The sequence below is a fragment of the Staurois parvus genome, unplaced genomic scaffold (assembly GCF_062004578.1).
Source record: "Staurois parvus isolate SC_StPar_1 unplaced genomic scaffold, SC_StPar_1.0 ptg001185l, whole genome shotgun sequence".
Classification (NCBI taxonomy): domain Eukaryota; kingdom Metazoa; phylum Chordata; class Amphibia; order Anura; family Ranidae; genus Staurois; species Staurois parvus.
The window spans coordinates 358,088-375,703 of record NW_028318981.1 but is presented as its reverse complement, the minus strand read 5'-3'; the positions used below and the strand labels follow the sequence as shown (position 1 = coordinate 375,703).

The following is a 17,616-nucleotide window of genomic DNA, read 5'->3' as shown; positions in this document are numbered from 1 at the left end:
TGGTGTTCTTGGGATGCAACTCATCCTTCTTTTTCTTCCAAACATGACGAGTGAAGTTTAGACCAAAAAGTTCTACTTTGGTCTCATCTGACCACATGACTTTCTCCCATGCCTCCTCTGGATCATCCAGATGGTCATTGGCAAACTTCAGATGGGCCTGGACATGTGATGACTTGAGCAGGGGAACCTTCCGTGCAATGCATGATTTGAAAGCATGAAGGCGTAGTGTTCTACCGACAGTGACCTTTGAAACTGTGGTGCCAGTTCTCTTCATGTCATTGACCAGCTCCTCCCTTGTAGTTCTGGGATGATTCCTCACCTTTCTTATCATCAGTGATACCCCATGAGGTGAGATCTTGCATGGAGCCCCAGTCCGAGGGAGACTGACAGTCGTCTTTAGCCTCTTCCATTTTCTAACAATTGCTCCAACAGTTGATCTATTTTCACCAAGCTGCTTGGCAATTGCCCCGTAGCCCTTTCCAGCCTTGTGGAGGTCCTCAATTTTGTCTCTGGTGTCTTTTGACAGCTCTTTGGTCTTGCCCATGGTAGTAGTTGGCGTCTGACTGACTGTGGGGTGGACAGGTGTCTTTAAAGAGCTCAGACAGATACTACTAAGTTAGATTAATGAGTGGAGTAGAGGTGGACTTTTTAAAGGCACAGTAACAGGTCTTTGAGAGCCAGAATTCTTGATGTTTCTTAGGTGTTCAAATACTTCTGTTCAGCAGTGCAAGACAAATAAATTCTTTTAAAATCATACAATGTGATTTCATGAATTTTATTTTTAAATTCTGTCTATCAGAGTGGGAATGCACCTACATTGTGAATTTCAGACCCCTCCATGATTTCTAAGTGGGAGAACTTGCAAAATCGCAGGGTGTTCAAATGCTTCTGTCCCTCACTGTATATACTATATATATATATATATATATATATATATATATATATATATACACATACACAGTATATGTATATTTATTGAAATATATTTTGAAATATATTGAATATGGGCAAAATTGCAGCATTTCAAATATATTTTTCTTCCATGTAAGTAAGACTATGTGCTCTGCAAATCCCAGCACCGTGAAGATGCCGGGGATGCAGGAGTAGCTGGGCATGCTGAGCTCTGCATCATCATCTACAATAAACCTCAGAAATCTAAAATAATAATGTTTCTGAGAACCTGGAAACAATGATTTGTTAAGATGTGCTTTGATGTGGGGCAAAGTCTAATTGTGGCTTTTAGTCCCACATGGAAGAAAAATATATTTGAAATATACAGTATTATAAAAATATTCTTCCCAAATATATTGCCAAATATTTGAAATGATAACATTTTGCCCATATTCTATATATATATATATATATATATATATATATAAAATGTATATTATATATATATATATATATATATATATATATATATATATATACACTGCATGTTGAAATGCATTTTTATTTGATTTGATAAGATGTGCTTTGATGTGGATTAAAGTCTGATTGTGGCGTTTAGTCCCACATGGAAAAAAAATATATTTGAAGTATATTTTAAAAATATGTTACATATATTTTGTAATAAAAATGCATTTCAACATGCAGTATATATATATATATATATATATATATATATATATATATATATTCCACATGTTGAAATGCGTTTTTATTACAAAATATATGAAACATATTTTTAAAAATACATTTAAAATATACTATATGTCTTTAAAAATACAAATCTACATTTCCAATATGTAAATGTAAAAATATATATTAAAATTACTTTTTAAATATATATATATTTTTAGATATATTCTTCAGATTTTTTTTAATATATAAAAAAGTTATATTAACATCTATTCTTACATATATGTGTAAATGCATTCCAAAAATGTAGATTTGTATTTTTAAAGACATACAGTATATTTGAACTGTATTTTAAAAAATATTTTTTCATATATTTTGTAATAAAAACACATTTCAACATGCAGTATGTATGTGTGTGTATATATATATATATATATATATATATATATATATATATATATACATACTGTATATATTGAAATGTATTTTAAAATACATTGAATATGGCCAAAATTGTAGCATTTCAAATACATGGCAATATATTTGGGAAGAATATTTTTAAAATATATTTCAAATATATTTTTCTTCCATATGGGGTGCCACTATAATAAACATATAGATACACTCACAAATCATTATGGAACACAATTTAATTATTCTTTTATTGTGTATATTAATGTCATATTCAGGATGACATCTCCTTGATCACAAAGGGTTAATTCCACCATTGTGTCTCTTTAAGCATCTTGTGTCCCTTCTTGCCGCGACCTCAATCTGTGGATGGGAAGACAATGAGAACATTACCTGAACGCTGTTTTTGCCATACAAATGTCTGTTCTCAGCACTGAGGTTTTTACTACAAAGAAAAGTCTTCCCCTACACTCCTTAACCCCTTGCCTACAGGGCACTTATACCCCCTTCCTGTCCAGGCCAATTTTCAGCTTTCAGCGCTATCACACTTTGAATGACAATTGTGCGGTCATGCAACACTGTACCAGGGGCGGACTAACAACTCATGGGGCCCCCGGGCAATAGGGGATCATGGGGCCCCTGTGTCTTTGCCCAAACTCAAAAAAGCCTATGAAAAAGGTACAAGGGGCATCTCATGGGGCCCCCTACTAACCCCGGGCCCTCGGGCAGTGCCCGAGTTTCCAAATGGTCAGTCTGCCCCTGCACTGTACCCATATGAAATTTTTATCATTTTTTGAGACAGATAGAACTTTATTTTGGTGGTATTTAATCACCTCTGGGGTTTTTTTTGCTAAACAAATCAAAAACAACTGAAAATTTTGAAAAAAAAAAAGTTTTTTTCTTAGTTTCTGTAATAAAATTTTGGAAATAAGTGATTTTTATCCTTAGGTGGCACTGACTGGCACTGATAGGCGGCACTGACTGGCACTGATAAGTGGCACTGATTGGCAGCACTGATAGACGGCACTGGCTGGCATTGATAGGTGGCACTGACTGGTACTGATAGGTGGTACTGAAAGGCAGCTCAGATGGACACTGATATGTGGCATTGATATGGATTGGTAGACACTGATATATGGCATTGATATGGATTGGTAGACACTGATATGTGGCATTGATGTGGCACTGGTGGGCACTGGCAGGTGGCATTGATGGACACTGACAGGTGGCACTGCTGGGGCCACACTGATCATCAGGGCACACTGATGTGATTGGACACAGCTGATCACATGACTGAGCCGACATCTTCAGCTTTTTTCATTCATCGGTGATCCGCTGTGACCCAGGGACACAGTACACCACCAATCGCCGTTCTCCGCGCCCCCGGGGGCGCTCACGTGCGATTAAAGTGGGAGGACATCATATGATGTCCTCCCAGAACAAGAGAACTGCCTTGCGACCGTCATTTCCTTATATGGCAGGCAGGAGGAGGTTAAGGAAAGTAGACAGTCCAAAGTATTTGCAGTAATTAGAGGCATGGTGACTTTTCTGATGTTGTAATTTTTTACCTCAGTTTTTCAGAAAATGAAGTTAAATACATTTGTTTTCACAAAGTTGCCATTTTAACAAGTTATTTCTCACACATAGCATGGGCATCCTTACAAATTACACTCAAAAACACATTCAGCTATGCCTCTTGAGTATGGGGATACCACATGTGTGAGACTTTTTCACAACCTAGATGCATAGGGGGACCCAAAATCCAAGGAGCACCCTTGGGCTTTCAAGGAGCATAATTTACACATATATTTTACTGACTACCTCTCATATATTTGGAGGCCCTGGAACAGCAGGACAGAAAAAAACCTCAAAATTACCCCATTTTGAAAAGCAAACACTACAAGGTATATTGTGAAAAACATAATGGGGTATGGGGCAGCACAGTAGCTAAATGGTTAGCACCTCCACCTGACAGTACTAGGGTCATTAGCTCAAATCCCAACCACCGCACCACTTGCCTGGAGCCTGCATGCTCTCACTGTGCCTGTATGGGCCTCCCCCAGGCATTCCAGCCTCCCTCCACACCCCACAGACATGCCGGTAGGTTAATTTGATCCTATCTAAATTGCCCCTAGTAGGTGTATGTATGAATGCTGCCACCACCATGCTTCACTGTAGGGATGGTATTGGCCAGGTGGTGAGCAGTGCCTGGTTTCCTCCAAACATGACGCTTGGCATTCAGGCCAAAGACTCAATCTTTGTTTCATCAGACCAGAGAGTTTTGTTTCTCATGGTCTAAGAGTCCCTCAGGTGCCTTTTGGCAAACTCTAGGTGGGCTGCCATTTGCCTTTTACTGAGGAGTAGCTTCCGTCTGGCCACTCTACCATACAGGCCTGATTGGTGGAGTGCTGCAGAGATGGTTGTTCTTCTGGAAGGTTCTCCTCTCTCCACAGAGAAATGCTGGAGCTCTTTCACAATGACCATTGGGTGCTTGGTTACCTCCCTGGCTAAGGCCCTTCTCCCTCAATTTTGGCCTGGTGGCCCGTTCTAGGAAGATTCCTGGTGGTTTCAAACTTCTTTCATTTACAGATGATGGAGGCCACTGTGCTCATTGGGAAACCCATACATCCCATAATAGTTTGCTCCCAAGCAAGACACACAATAGAACAATGGGATGCAGCCACATGGCAGTGAACAATGAACACCCCCATCCCAATATTGGAACATTCCACCCTGTACCCCTAACAGGCACAGGGTGACTTACACATAATAGGGAAATGGGGATCTGAGACAGGGGTCTCCCCACCCCTCCAAAGTGAGCTGTGTTCCATGGGCCCCCCCCCACCCAAAGTCACTCCCGTCACAACTGACTCTTACCCCCCTTTTTTTCTCCTTGGGATATTGATGGGAGATATTCTTGCAGTCAGGTTATATGATTCCTCAGCAAACATTTGCTGTAGACTACCAGGTTTAGGTATACCTCTGGTTATGAGCTCAGTGTTTCTTCACAATATCACTCTAGACCAGTAGTCTCCAAACTGCAGCCTGGGCGCCAGATGTGGCCCTTTGCTCGCTTTTATCAGGCCCTTGGGGCACTACTAATCCCCTGACACCAACAATTTCCTCCCAATGATACTGACGATGGGGAACAATTCCCACCAATCACACCAACGATTGGTCACAATTCCCACCAATGACACCAACGATGGGGAACAATTCCCATCAATGATACCAATGATGGGGCACAATTCCCATCAATGATACCAATGATGGGGCACAATTCTCACCAATGACACAACAATGGGGCACAATTCCCACTAATGAAACCAATGATGAGGCACAATTCCCACCAATGATGGGGCACAATTCAAACCAATGACACCAATGATGGGGCACAATTCCAACCAATGACACCAACGGTGGGGCATAATTCCCACCAATGATACCAACGATGGGGCACAATTCCCACCAATGACACCAACGATGGGGCACAATTCCCACCAATGGCACCAACAATGGGGCACAATTCCCACCAATGACACCAACGATGGGGCACAATTTCCACCAATGACACCAATCATGGGTCACAATTCCCACCAATCATACCAATGATGGGGCACAATTCCCACCAATGGCACCAATGATGGGGCACAATTCCCACCAATGACACCAACGATGGGCACAGTTCATCCCAATATTACCAAGAATGGGGCACAATTTCTCCCAATAACACCATCGATGGGGCACAATTCCTCTCACTAACACCAAAGATGGGGCATTGTTTACTCCCACTCAGGGGTGGACTGACCATTTGGAAACTCGGGCACTGCCTGAGGACTTGGGGTCAGTAGGGGGCCCCATGAGATGCCCCTGGTACCTTTTTCATAGGCTTTTTTAAATTTGGGCAAGGACACAGGGGCCCCATGATCCCCTATTGCCCGGGGGCCCCATGAGCTGTCAGTCCGCCCCTGCTCCCACTGATACCGGAACATTTTCCAGTCCGGCCCTCCTAAAGTCTGTACTACAGTAAACGGGCCCTTTGCTTAGAAAGTTTGGAGACCCCTGCTCTAACAGCCAATCATAACAATTGATTCCTGTTCAGCGGACCCCTGCTATTATGACACTGTGCACTGTTCCTTGTTTGGACGTCGTTTGTTATGTACCGCTTTTGCTCTCATGCTTTGTTACTCTTTTCAACAAAGATCTTTTGGTACCAGAAAAAAGGAAACACGTTCTTACAACACAAAATGTCAAATGAAATTCTTTGAGAGCATAACCCAGCTTAAGGATTCTGTTATTGGCGTGCCAATTCAGAAATGACTTCTCATTAACAAACATACCAAACTTATTTCATGGGGCACACAAGGCTTTTATGTGATGATACTGCTATATTACTGGTGAGAATGCTTGTCATTTTATTGTTTATGGAACCTATGTTACTTTGTATCTCTCTATCTCCCGTCTGATCGATGTTCATAAACAATGTTACTTTGTATCTTTCCATCTCCCGTCTGATCGATGTTTATAAACAATGTTACTTTGTATCTCTCTATCTCCCGTCTGATCGATGTTCATAAACAATGTTACTTTGTATCTTTCCATCTCCCGTCTGATCGATGTTTATAAACAATGTTACTTTGTATCTCTCTATCTCCCGTCTGATCGATGTTCATAAACAATGTTACTTTGTATCTCTCTATCTCCCGTCTGATCGATGTTTATAAACAATGTTACTTTGTATCTCTCTATCTCCCGTCTGATCGATGTTTATAAACAATGTTACTTTGTATCTCTCTATCTCCCGTCTGATCGATGTTTATAAACAATGTTACTTTGTATCTCTCTATCTCTCGTCTGATCGATGTTTATAAACAATGTTACTTTGTATCTCTCTATCTCCCGTCTGATCGATGTTTATAAACAATGTTACTTTGTATCTCTCCATCTCCCGTCTGATCGATGTTTATAAACAATGTTACTTTGCATCTCTCTATCTCTCGTCTGATGGATGTTTATAAACAATGTTACTTTGCATCTCTCTATCTCCCGTCTGATCGATGTTTATAAACAATGTTACTTTGTATCTCTCTATCTCCCGTCTGATCGATGTTTATAAACAATGTTACTTTGCATCTCTCTATCTCTCGTCTGATCGATGTTTATAAACAATGTTACTTTGTATCTCTCTATCTCCCGTCTGATCGATGTTTATAAACAATGTTACTTTGTATCTCTCTATCTCCCGTCTGATCGATGTTTATAAACAATGTTACTTTGTATCTCTCCATCTCCCGTCTGATTGATGTTTATAAACAATGTTACTTTGTATCTCTCCATCTCCCGTCTGATCGATGTTTATATACAATGTTACTTTGTATCTCTCCATCTCCCGTCTGATCGATGTTTATAAACAATGTTACTTTGTATCTCTCTATCTCCCGTCTGATCGATGTTTATAAACAATGTTACTTTGTATCTCTCTATTTCCTGTCTGGTCGATGTTTACAAACAATGTTACTTTGTATCTCTCTATCTCCCGTCTGATCGATGTTTATAAACAATGTTACTTTGTATCTCTCTCCCGTCTGAGTGATGTTTATAAACAATGTTACTTTGTATCTCTCTATCTCCCGTCTGATCGATGTTTATAAACAATGTTACTTTGTATCTCTCTCCCGTCTGAGTGATGTTTATAAACAATGTTACTTTGTATCTCCCGTCTGATCAATGCTTACAAAAAATGTTACTTTGTATCTTTCTTTTTCTTGTCTGATCGATATTTATAAACAATGTTACTTCAAAGCTCTATATTTTTCCTATTTATTTTGGTATTTTTCTATCTCTGGGAGAAGGAAAGGGAAGATCTGATTGGATTCTATGGGCAATACCAACAGTTCCCCCCTCACATTTGGATGAGATCTGGTCTGCATCGGGTCAATTAGTATTTTTTTAATGCAGAGGTACACTTACCTTCGGGAACCAGGCACTTCATATTACAAAGTATTACACAGCATTTCTTTTTCGCTGAACAATCCGAGTCCCCTTTGCACCCTCTGTAGGTGGGCCTCATACATGATCGGGAGGAGTATTCCTTTGGACAGGTTCCCGCTTTCACTTCTGGAAAGACAATTATTGTTAGCTGCATTTCCCAGCAATGGCCATCTATACTGAGAATGGGGAATGCACACAGAGTATTTTGGTAGATATCTTGTGTGACATTTTAGGAGTCTTCAGTTCTGTGACACTTCCAGAACTAAAAAAAAAAAAAAAAAGTAAACACTTTGATAAAATAGCTTTGCCTTACCATTTGACTGTCATTAAAGTTGACATGTTATAGTTTTAGATGAAGTAGGGAAGGGTAAAAGCCCCCTCTAAGGTTTTTACTGTGCTGTTTGTGTCCCACTGAGGAGATCTCCCATCACTTCCTGCCCCATATAGGAGGAAACCCTTCTAAAGTGAAGGCAATTCCAATTTTCAACAGTTGTCACCAAACAGGTGTCCCCAATAGATAAATGTCCTGGAGACAGTGGTCACCAGGACAAACATGGAGTGTTATTCTCCCCAGCTTGGATACAAACAGCAATAAAAAAACCCCAACAGAGTTCTAATCCTTAACCACTTTCAAAATTAGAAAAATATTTTTGCTAGAGATATACTTTACATTTTTAAAACACAGCATACAGTCATTCATAACACGGGATTCTAAAGAAAGCTTAGTAGAACATATTTGCTTTAGGACTGTCTCTTTCTAATTGACCGTCCATACACACTCAAAATAGGCCAGATGGTGTGGAGGGGTCATTTTTCTGATTCATACCAGACATCAACCCTACTGAACACCTCTGGGCCTTGGCCCTACTCGATGATGCCTATTGTGCGCCAGATCTTCTTGATTACATCAGTACTTGACCTGACAAATGGACACAAATCCCAGACCTCGACCCTACTGAACATCTCTGGGCCTTGACCCTACTCGACAATGTCTATTGTGAACCAGATCTTCTTGATATCATCAGTACTTGACCTGACAAATGGACACAAATCCCAGACCTTGACCCTACTGAGCTCAACCCTACTTGATACCTTTGGACCTCAACCCTACTGAACTCCTTTGGACCTCAACCCTACTGAACTCCTTTGGACCTCAACCCTACTGAACTCCTTTGGACCTCAACCCTACTGAACGCCTTTGGACCTCAACCCTACTGAACTCCTTTGGACCTCAACCCTACTGAACTCCTTTGGACCTCAACCCTACTGAACTCCTTTGGACCTCAACCCTACTGAACTCCTTTGGACCTCAACCCTACTGAATACCTTTGGACCTCAACCCTACTGAATACCTTTGGACCTCAACCCTACTGAATACCTCTGGACCTCAACCCTACTGAATTCCTTTGGACCTCAACCCTACTGAACTACTTTGGATCTCAACCCTACTGAACGCCTTTGGACCTCAATCCTACTGAACACCCTTGGACCTCAACCCTACTGAACTCCTTTGGACCTCAACCCTACTGAACTCCTTTGGACTTCAACCCTACTGAAGTCCTTTGGACCTCAACCCTATTGAATACTTTTGGACCATAACCCTACTGAACTCCTTTGGACCTCAACCCTATTGAACACCTTTGGACCTCAACCCTACTGAACTCGTTTGGCTCTTAACCCTACTCAACTCCTTTGGATCTCAGCTCTACTGAACTCCTTTGGACCTTGACCCTACTGAACACCTTTGGGCTTTGACCCTACTGAACACCTTTGGGCCTTGATCCTACTCAACACTTTTGGACCTCAGTATTACTCAACACCTTTAAAATGCATTGCAATGCCAATTGTGAGCCAGATCTTCTTGACCAGCATCAGTACTTGACCTCACAAATGGACACAAATCCCCACAGACACCCTCCAAAATTTTGTGGAAAGCCTTCCAAGAGAACTAGAGGCTGTTATAGTCCCAAAAGGGGGCCAACATCATATGAATGGTCATGGTTTTGGAATAGGTGTGATGGTCAGGGGTCCACAGACTTTGGGCCATATAGTGTACAGTCTCTATTCATACCTATGTGTTGTGGTAATACACAATAAAGTGCACATTGCCCCAATACATGGGTGATAGCAACGCACTTGCTTCATGTGCTTTGCTTTGAGGTGCTGGTCATTGTCAGTGGGACTTGCATGCATTGTATAGTAGAGAACAACATACCACAGTTCCCCAAAATGAACATAGCGTGCATTTTGAAAAAGGGCCATGCAAGTTTTTGATTGATTGAGACTTTACACAACTTTTTTCAACTTACTGAACAGCTTTGGACCTCAATCCTACTGATCTCCTTTGGACCTCAACCCTATTGAATTCCTTTGGACCTCAACCCCTGCTGAGCTCCTTGACCTTGACCCTACTCAACACTTTTGGGCCTTGTCCCTACTCAACACTTTTGAACATCAGTCCTACTCAACACCTTTAAAATGCATTTCAATGCCAATTATGAGCCTGATCTTCTTCAGCATCAGTACTTGACCTCACAAATGGGCACAAATCCCCACAGACACCCTTCAAAATCTTGTGGAAAGCCTTCCTAGAGAGCTGGAGGCTGTTATAGCCCCAAAAGGAGGCCAAAAGTACAGTACCTATTCATACTTACTGTATGTGTTGTGGTAATACATGCTAAAATGCACCTTGCTCCAATACACCGGTGATGGCAATGCACCTGCTTCATGTGTCATGTGCTGTGCTTTGAGGTCATATGTAAGGTCATGGTTTTGGTTTTGGAACAAGTCCTCTCCACCCCCCACCTCACCCCCTCACTCTCTGCCCGCATCGCCCACCTCCTAAACGACATATCAGACTGGATGTCGCTCCATTTTCTCAAACTTAACCTATCCAAAACCGAGCTCCTGGTCTCCCCCCCACCCCATGCCCCCCCATCCTCTCCATCACTACTAACAACGCCACCATCTCTCCCACCCCACACGCCAAAGTCCTGGGTGTCACCCTGGACTCCCACCTCTCCTTCTTACCCCACATCCAACTGCTATCCAGATCTTGCAGGCTCCACCTCCGCAACATCTCCAAGATACGCACATTCCGTACCCCAGACACCACCAAACAACTCGCACACTCCCTCATCATCTCACGCCTGGACTATTGCAACTCCCTTCTCACTGGCCTACCTAAACGAATGCTATCCCCACTCCAGTCTATCCTGAACTCAGCGGCTAGACTCATCCACCTCACCAAGAGCTCCACATCTGCCACCCCTCTCTGCCAATCCCTTCATTGGCTCCCGATTGCCCAACGCATCAAGTTCGAGCTGCTAACCCTGACCTACAAGGCCATTCACAATGCCGCCCCGAACTACATAACCGACCTGATACCCAGATACTACCCTACCCGTGCCCTCCGTTCCTCACAGGACCTCCTGCTCTCTAGCTCCCTGGTCTCCTCCTCCCACGCCCGATTGCAGGACTTCTCCAGGACTTCCCCCATCCTCTGGAACTCCCTACCCCAATCCATCAGACTGTCACCTACCCTCCTCACCTTCAGGCGCACCCTGAAAACCCTCCTCTTCAGGGAAGCCTACCCCAACCTCACCTAACACCCGACCTCACCTAACAACTAACCTCCTCCACTCCACCCACCACTCCATCCTCCACTGCCATCTCCTCCTGTGCCACCTTCCCCTCCCTCCTAGATTGTAAGAGCAGGGCCCTCGAACCCCTCGTGTATTGTATTGTTACTGTCTTGTCTCATGTTATGTCCCCCTTGCTACTGTACAGCGCTGAGCATACCCTTTGGCGCTATATAAATACTGTATAATAATAATAATAAAAGTCCATACAGGTGTGAGGGTCAGGGTCTGCAGGCTTTGGGCAATATAGTGTGCAGTCTTCATTCATACTTATGTGTTGTGGTAATACACGCTAAAATGCAAATTGCCCCAATACACGTGTAATGGCAATGCACCTGCTTCATGTGCTGTGCTTTGAGGTGCTGGTCATTGTGAAGGGGATTTCCACGCATTGTATAGTAGAGAACAGCATACCACATTTCCCGGAAAACGAATATAGCATGCATTTTGAAAAAGGGTCATGCAACTTTTTGATTGATTGAGACTTTACAAAACTTTTTTCAACTTGCTGAACAGTGTTGGACATCAACTCTACTGAACTCCTTTGGACCTCAAGCTCAACTGAACACCTTTGGGCCTCAAATCTGCTCGAGAGTGCTAACTGTGAGCCAGGTCTTCTTGACCAGCATCAGTACTAGACCTCAGAAATGGACACATATCCCTACAGACACCCTCCAAAATGTTGTGGAAAGCCTTCCCAGAGGACTGGAGGTTGTTATAGCTCCAAAAGGGGGCCAATGTCATCAGGGCCGCCATCAGGGGGGTACCACTGGTACTCCTGTAGGGGGCCTGGGCACACAGGGGGGCCCGGACAGCAGGAGAATCAGTGGGGCAGGGGAGGGCAATTACAGATTGATGCATTGGATATCTCTACCTCCAGCAGCCGAAAGCCGGTTTCTACCTTCTCCCCCAGATCGAGGGGTGCCCTATTGTTCCTGAGTGGCTTGCACAATATGAATATCATCCCCTACCCACATTTTGTGCTGCTGGGAGATGAGCAGCCCTTGTAGGAAGTAGGGAGCGGTAATCATGCTGTGTATGTGTGTGTACAATCCAATATGATCTAACAGTGATCCTGTCTCATGTGCTGCATGGACGAGCGCTGTTCTGTCAGGAGGGAGAGTCCGGAGAGCACAGCTCACCTCCTCCTGTCTCTTTCCTCTTCACCATTTCTGGGAAGTGTAATAGGGATTTGTGTGTGTGTGGGGGGGTATTTTCTAGAAGGAGGAATGAAGGGATTGTGTGCTAGTAGGAGGGTTTGGGGGATTTAAGCCAGGAGAGGGGATTGGGGGGAATTTGATGAATTTGTGATTAAAGTAGGGAGGAAGAATTTGTGCTGGAAAGGTTAATTGGGAGGGGGTTGTGCATTTGTGGAGGGATTGGGGGAATATTAATGGTAGGAGGAGGGATTGGGGGGAATTTGTGCTGGGGGGGAGTTAGGGGAGATTTGTCGTGAGATGGTGGTTTGGGTGTGTGTGCTGGGAGGGGAAATTTGCTGTGAGATGGTGATTTGGGGAGATTTGTGCTGGGAGGGGGGATTGTGCTAGGTGGAGGGATTAGGGAAGATTTGTGCTGGGAAAGGGGTCTGGGGGGGAATTGTGCTGGGAAGGGGGATTTGGGTGGGGTTTGCGCTAGGAGCAGGAATTGGGGGGATTTGTATTGGGAGAGGGGTTGGGTGGGATCTGTACTAGGAGGAGGGATTGGGGTGGGATTTGTGCTAGGAGAAGGGGTTGGGGTGGGATTTGTGTTGGGTGGGATTTGTACTAGGAGGAGGGATTGGGGTAGGATTTGTGCTAGGAGGAGGAATTGGGGTGGGATTTGTGCTAGGAGGAGGGATTGGGGTGGGATTTGTGCTAGGAGGAGGGATTGGGGTGGGATTTGTGCTAGGAGGAGGGATTGGGGGAATTTGTGTTGGGAGAGGTGTTGGGTGGGATTTGTGCTAGGAGGAGGGATTGGGGTAGCATTTGTGCTAGGAGGAGGAATTGGGGTGGGATTTGTGCTAGGAGGAGGGATTGGGGGGATTTGTGTTGGGAGAGGTGTTGGGTGGGATTTGTGCTAGGAGGAGGGATTAGGGTGGGATTTGTGCTAGGAGGAGGGATTGGGGGGATTTGTGTTGGGAGAGGTGTTGGGTGGGATTTGTGCTAGGAGGAGGGATTGGGGTAGGATTTGTGCTAGGAGGAGGAATTGGGGTGGGATTTGTGCTAGGAGGAGGGATTGGGGGGATTTGTGTTGGGAGAGGTGTTGGGTGGGATTTGTGCTAGGAGGAGGGATTGGGGTGGGATTTGTGCTAGGAGGAGGAATTGGGGGGATTTGTGTTGGGAGAGGTGTTGGGTGGGATTTGTGCTAGGAGGAGGGATTGGGGTAGGATTTGTGCTAGGAGGAGGAATTGGGGTGGGATTTGTGCTAGGAGGAGGGATTGGGGTGGGATTTGTGCTAGGAGGAGGGATTGGGGGGATTTGTGTTGGGAGAGGTGTTGGGTGGGATTTGTGCTAGGAGGAGGGATTGGGGTAGCATTTGTGCTAGGAGGAGGCATTGGGATAGTATTTGTGCTAGGAGGAGGGACTGGGGTGGGATTTGTGCATGGAGGAGGGGTGTTAGGGGGGGTTATGCTAGGAGGGAGCATTTGGAGGGATTTGTGCTGGGAGGAGGGATTGGGGTGGGATTTGTGTTGGGAGAGGTGTTGGGTGGGATTTGTGCTAGGAGGATGGATTGGGGTAGCATTTGTGCTAGGAGGAGGGACTGGGGTGGGATTTGTGCATGGAGGAGGGGTGTTAGGGGGGTTTATGCTAGGAGGGAGCATTTGGAGGGATTTGTGCTGGGAGGAGGGATTGGGGTGGAATTTGTGCTGGTAGGGGGGTTTGGGGGGATTTGTGCTGGGAGGGGGGTTTCGGGGGATTTGTACTGGGAGGGGGACTGGGTGGGATTTGTGCTAGGAGAGCTTTATTTATTAACACAGTACAGATATATATTTTGAATTTAGCAGGAATGTCGTAAGTTATGTTATGTTTGTGCCTGTTAATGATATTTGTGTATTTTTAGTGATAATACAGTTTTCATATTTTTGCGGGGGGGGGGGGGGGGCTGTCAGTTAGGTTGTGTGGGGCCCCTGGGATTTCTAGTGGCAGCCCAAAACGTCATATGAATGGTCATGGTTTTGGAATACGTTCATATAGCTGTGATGGTCAGGGGTCCACAGACTTTGGGTCATATAGCATTCAGTCTCAATGCATGTTAGAAGTGGTGGAGCAGGTTATGGCAATGGAGGGGGGAGCACATTTGGGAAGGGATGGAGTCTATCAGGACTCTTTTTGTAATGCCAAGTACCATTTCTACGCCACTCCTATTGTTCATTAACCTCTTCAGAGCCTTGTTGGAGCTATGGGACATGAACCCCTCTATTCCACTTAGAGAAGCAAAACCACCCTTTATCGCTTGATACCATAACTAGAACTCATATGAATTCTCAGATTCACTAAGCATGAAAAAACATATGACTTTATCCAGGTAATAATAATAATACATGAATAAGGTGTGATTAAAATGGAAACATTAGAATGTAAGCTCCCCTGGTGCAGCGACTAATGAAACTAAGTCAGGGTTCTCTGTACAGCACTGCAGAACCTGTCAGAGCCATAGATATCAAAAGAAGCTATAGCAGAACATCACACTTACCTACAAACACCACTTGGAGTAGTAGCGCCCCCAGGAGGATGCATTGGATCACTTCTGTCAGTCTCATGTCTGTGGTCTGGAAGGAATATCTCCACTCTGCGGATGGATTTTATATCCCAATCTTAAAAAAAAAAGGAGGTCAGCACCCCAAACTTCCAAATCGATCTTCATATTTCACAATAGAAGGCTACATTTTTTTGCCATCAGCCAGGCTTGCAGGAGTCTACCTCCATTTATTTTATTGTATCATTACCTGGAAAGCTGTATTAAAGCCTCTTGTTCCAACCTCTCCTCTGCTATGTATAGAGTATGAGCTGTTGGAGGGCTGGAACCGTGTATCAACCTCTAAGTCTCATGATTAACCCTCTGCAAGCTGCTGGTCTTCCATATACTCCTCTAGGAAATGTTTGCAGGTTTCTTGTATGGCGTATATACATCAAAGTGATCCATCTCTATTCAAGTCCATGGAAGTGTTTGGCCTTTTGCTGGTATAGGAGGTATTAGAAAGTATGTGAGCCCGGAATGCCTCATACAAAAGTCTACAAGAATCGCATAACAGGGATCATAGTGCACAGAGGGTTAATGCAGAATATTGACAGTGAACTCGTAAACACCCTGCAGATTGAACAGACATCACCTGATATTATCACATGGGGTTTCTGAATACGATACCTGATAATATCTTCAGCTTTGTCAGCTTAATAATAATCATTCGATCATGGTCATCTAGAGGAAAAAAATCTCAGTTGTCACCAGAACAAGAAGGAAATCTCCCAAAAGGGACATCTGTCCCTTTGACAATTGTGAAAGTTTGGGAGATATCCTCTCTCTGGTTCCATATTTAGGGTGTATCTGGTCTATAAACTAAAGGATATACAGTTGGATAAATGGTTTGTTTTTTTGTGGTCTGTAAACCAGATGTTCTGGATGGACAGTTGGATTAATGGCTCATAAAGTTGGATAAATGCGTCTATATTTAAGACTGAGATTGATGCAGAAGCTTATACATCCAAGATCTCCACCCAGACTTGATATATGGAATAGTGCAGCGATGAATTTAAAGATCTGTACATCAGGAAGACAAAACAATCTGCCAAGAAATTAATGGCCTAATAATGAAGGGTAAACGGTGTCGGTCAAGGACTCGGAGGTCTTCCTACACCTTAAATCATATGTTAAGCCAAGATTTTTTTTCAGTTTTAGGTCGAGTAGGAAACACTTAAGATCCCTGTCAGGTTTTCTTTTGCTGTCTATGTACCCTTGCTTAGATTTCTCTTTACATTCTGTACCAGAGATACAAGAAGTAAGAGAAGATCCCTTCAAAGTGAGGAGAAATCACCTCTTAGACAGTTGCTACTGGTTTTTACCATCAAAGAATTTTCCCTTTTCGTGACAACTCAAACATGTTGTATTTCCCTTCACCTCCTATACCATAGTCCAATGGTGGCTAATGGGGATGTAGACAGCAAAAAAAACCCAAACAGGTTCTAACCCTCCCATACTTCCTACAAAATTAAAATAAGAAGCTTTGACTTTGTATACACTGTGAGGAAAAGGGACATCCTTTTGAGGACACTGAGGTGCACATTTTGGAAAAATGGTTTGAGGAGATGTGAAATAGGCCATCTACATCAACAATTACTAAACAGGGGTGGAGGCCTTTGAAAACATTGTCATCTTTATATAATGTCATTTTAACATCTCTGCCTTGGTGATTTGACAAAAATATAGACCTTTAGCTTTATAACTCAAAGGGTTACCATCAGTTCCAAACTTCATGGCATCATGGGATTGGATTATATAATTAGAACAGGGCAAGTTTCTCAACATTTCACACCTCCTTTTTTGGTCTTTTACAAAAAACATCTGCCTTGATTGGTGGTGATGGTAATATCTGCCTTGATTGGTGATGGTAACATCTGCCTTGATTGGTGGTGGTGGTAACCTCTGATTGGTGGCATTGGTAACATCTGCCTTGATTGCTGGTGGTGATAACATCTGCCTTGATTGCTGGTGGTGATAACATCTGCCTTGATTGGAAGTGATGGTAACATCTGACTTGATTGGTGGTGGTGATAACATCTGCCTTGATTGGTGGTGGTGTAACATCTGCCTTGATTGGTGGTGGTGTTAACATCTGCCTTGATTGGTGGTGGTGATAACATCTGCCTTGACTGGTCATGGTGGTAACATCTGCCTTGATTGGTGGTGGTGATAACATCTGCCTTGATTGGTGGTGTTAACATCTGCCTTGATTGGTGGTGGTGATAACATCTGCCTTGATTGGTTGTGGTGGTAACATCTGCCTTGATTGGTTGTG

At 43.5% G+C, this 17,616-nt stretch overlaps 1 long non-coding RNA gene across 1 annotated transcript; it reads right to left on the bottom strand.

Annotated features, from left to right (window-relative positions):
• Positions 1-2,216: 2,216 nt before the first annotated feature.
• On the bottom strand, positions 2,217-15,814 carry LOC149438512 (uncharacterized). The gene is made up of 4 exons (XR_016307896.1): positions 15,550-15,814; positions 15,297-15,417; positions 7,963-8,109; positions 2,217-2,355 (listed from the first exon to the last, which is right to left on the bottom strand). It is a non-coding gene; the product is annotated as an uncharacterized LOC149438512 (long non-coding RNA).
• Positions 15,815-17,616: the final 1,802 nt, after the last annotated feature.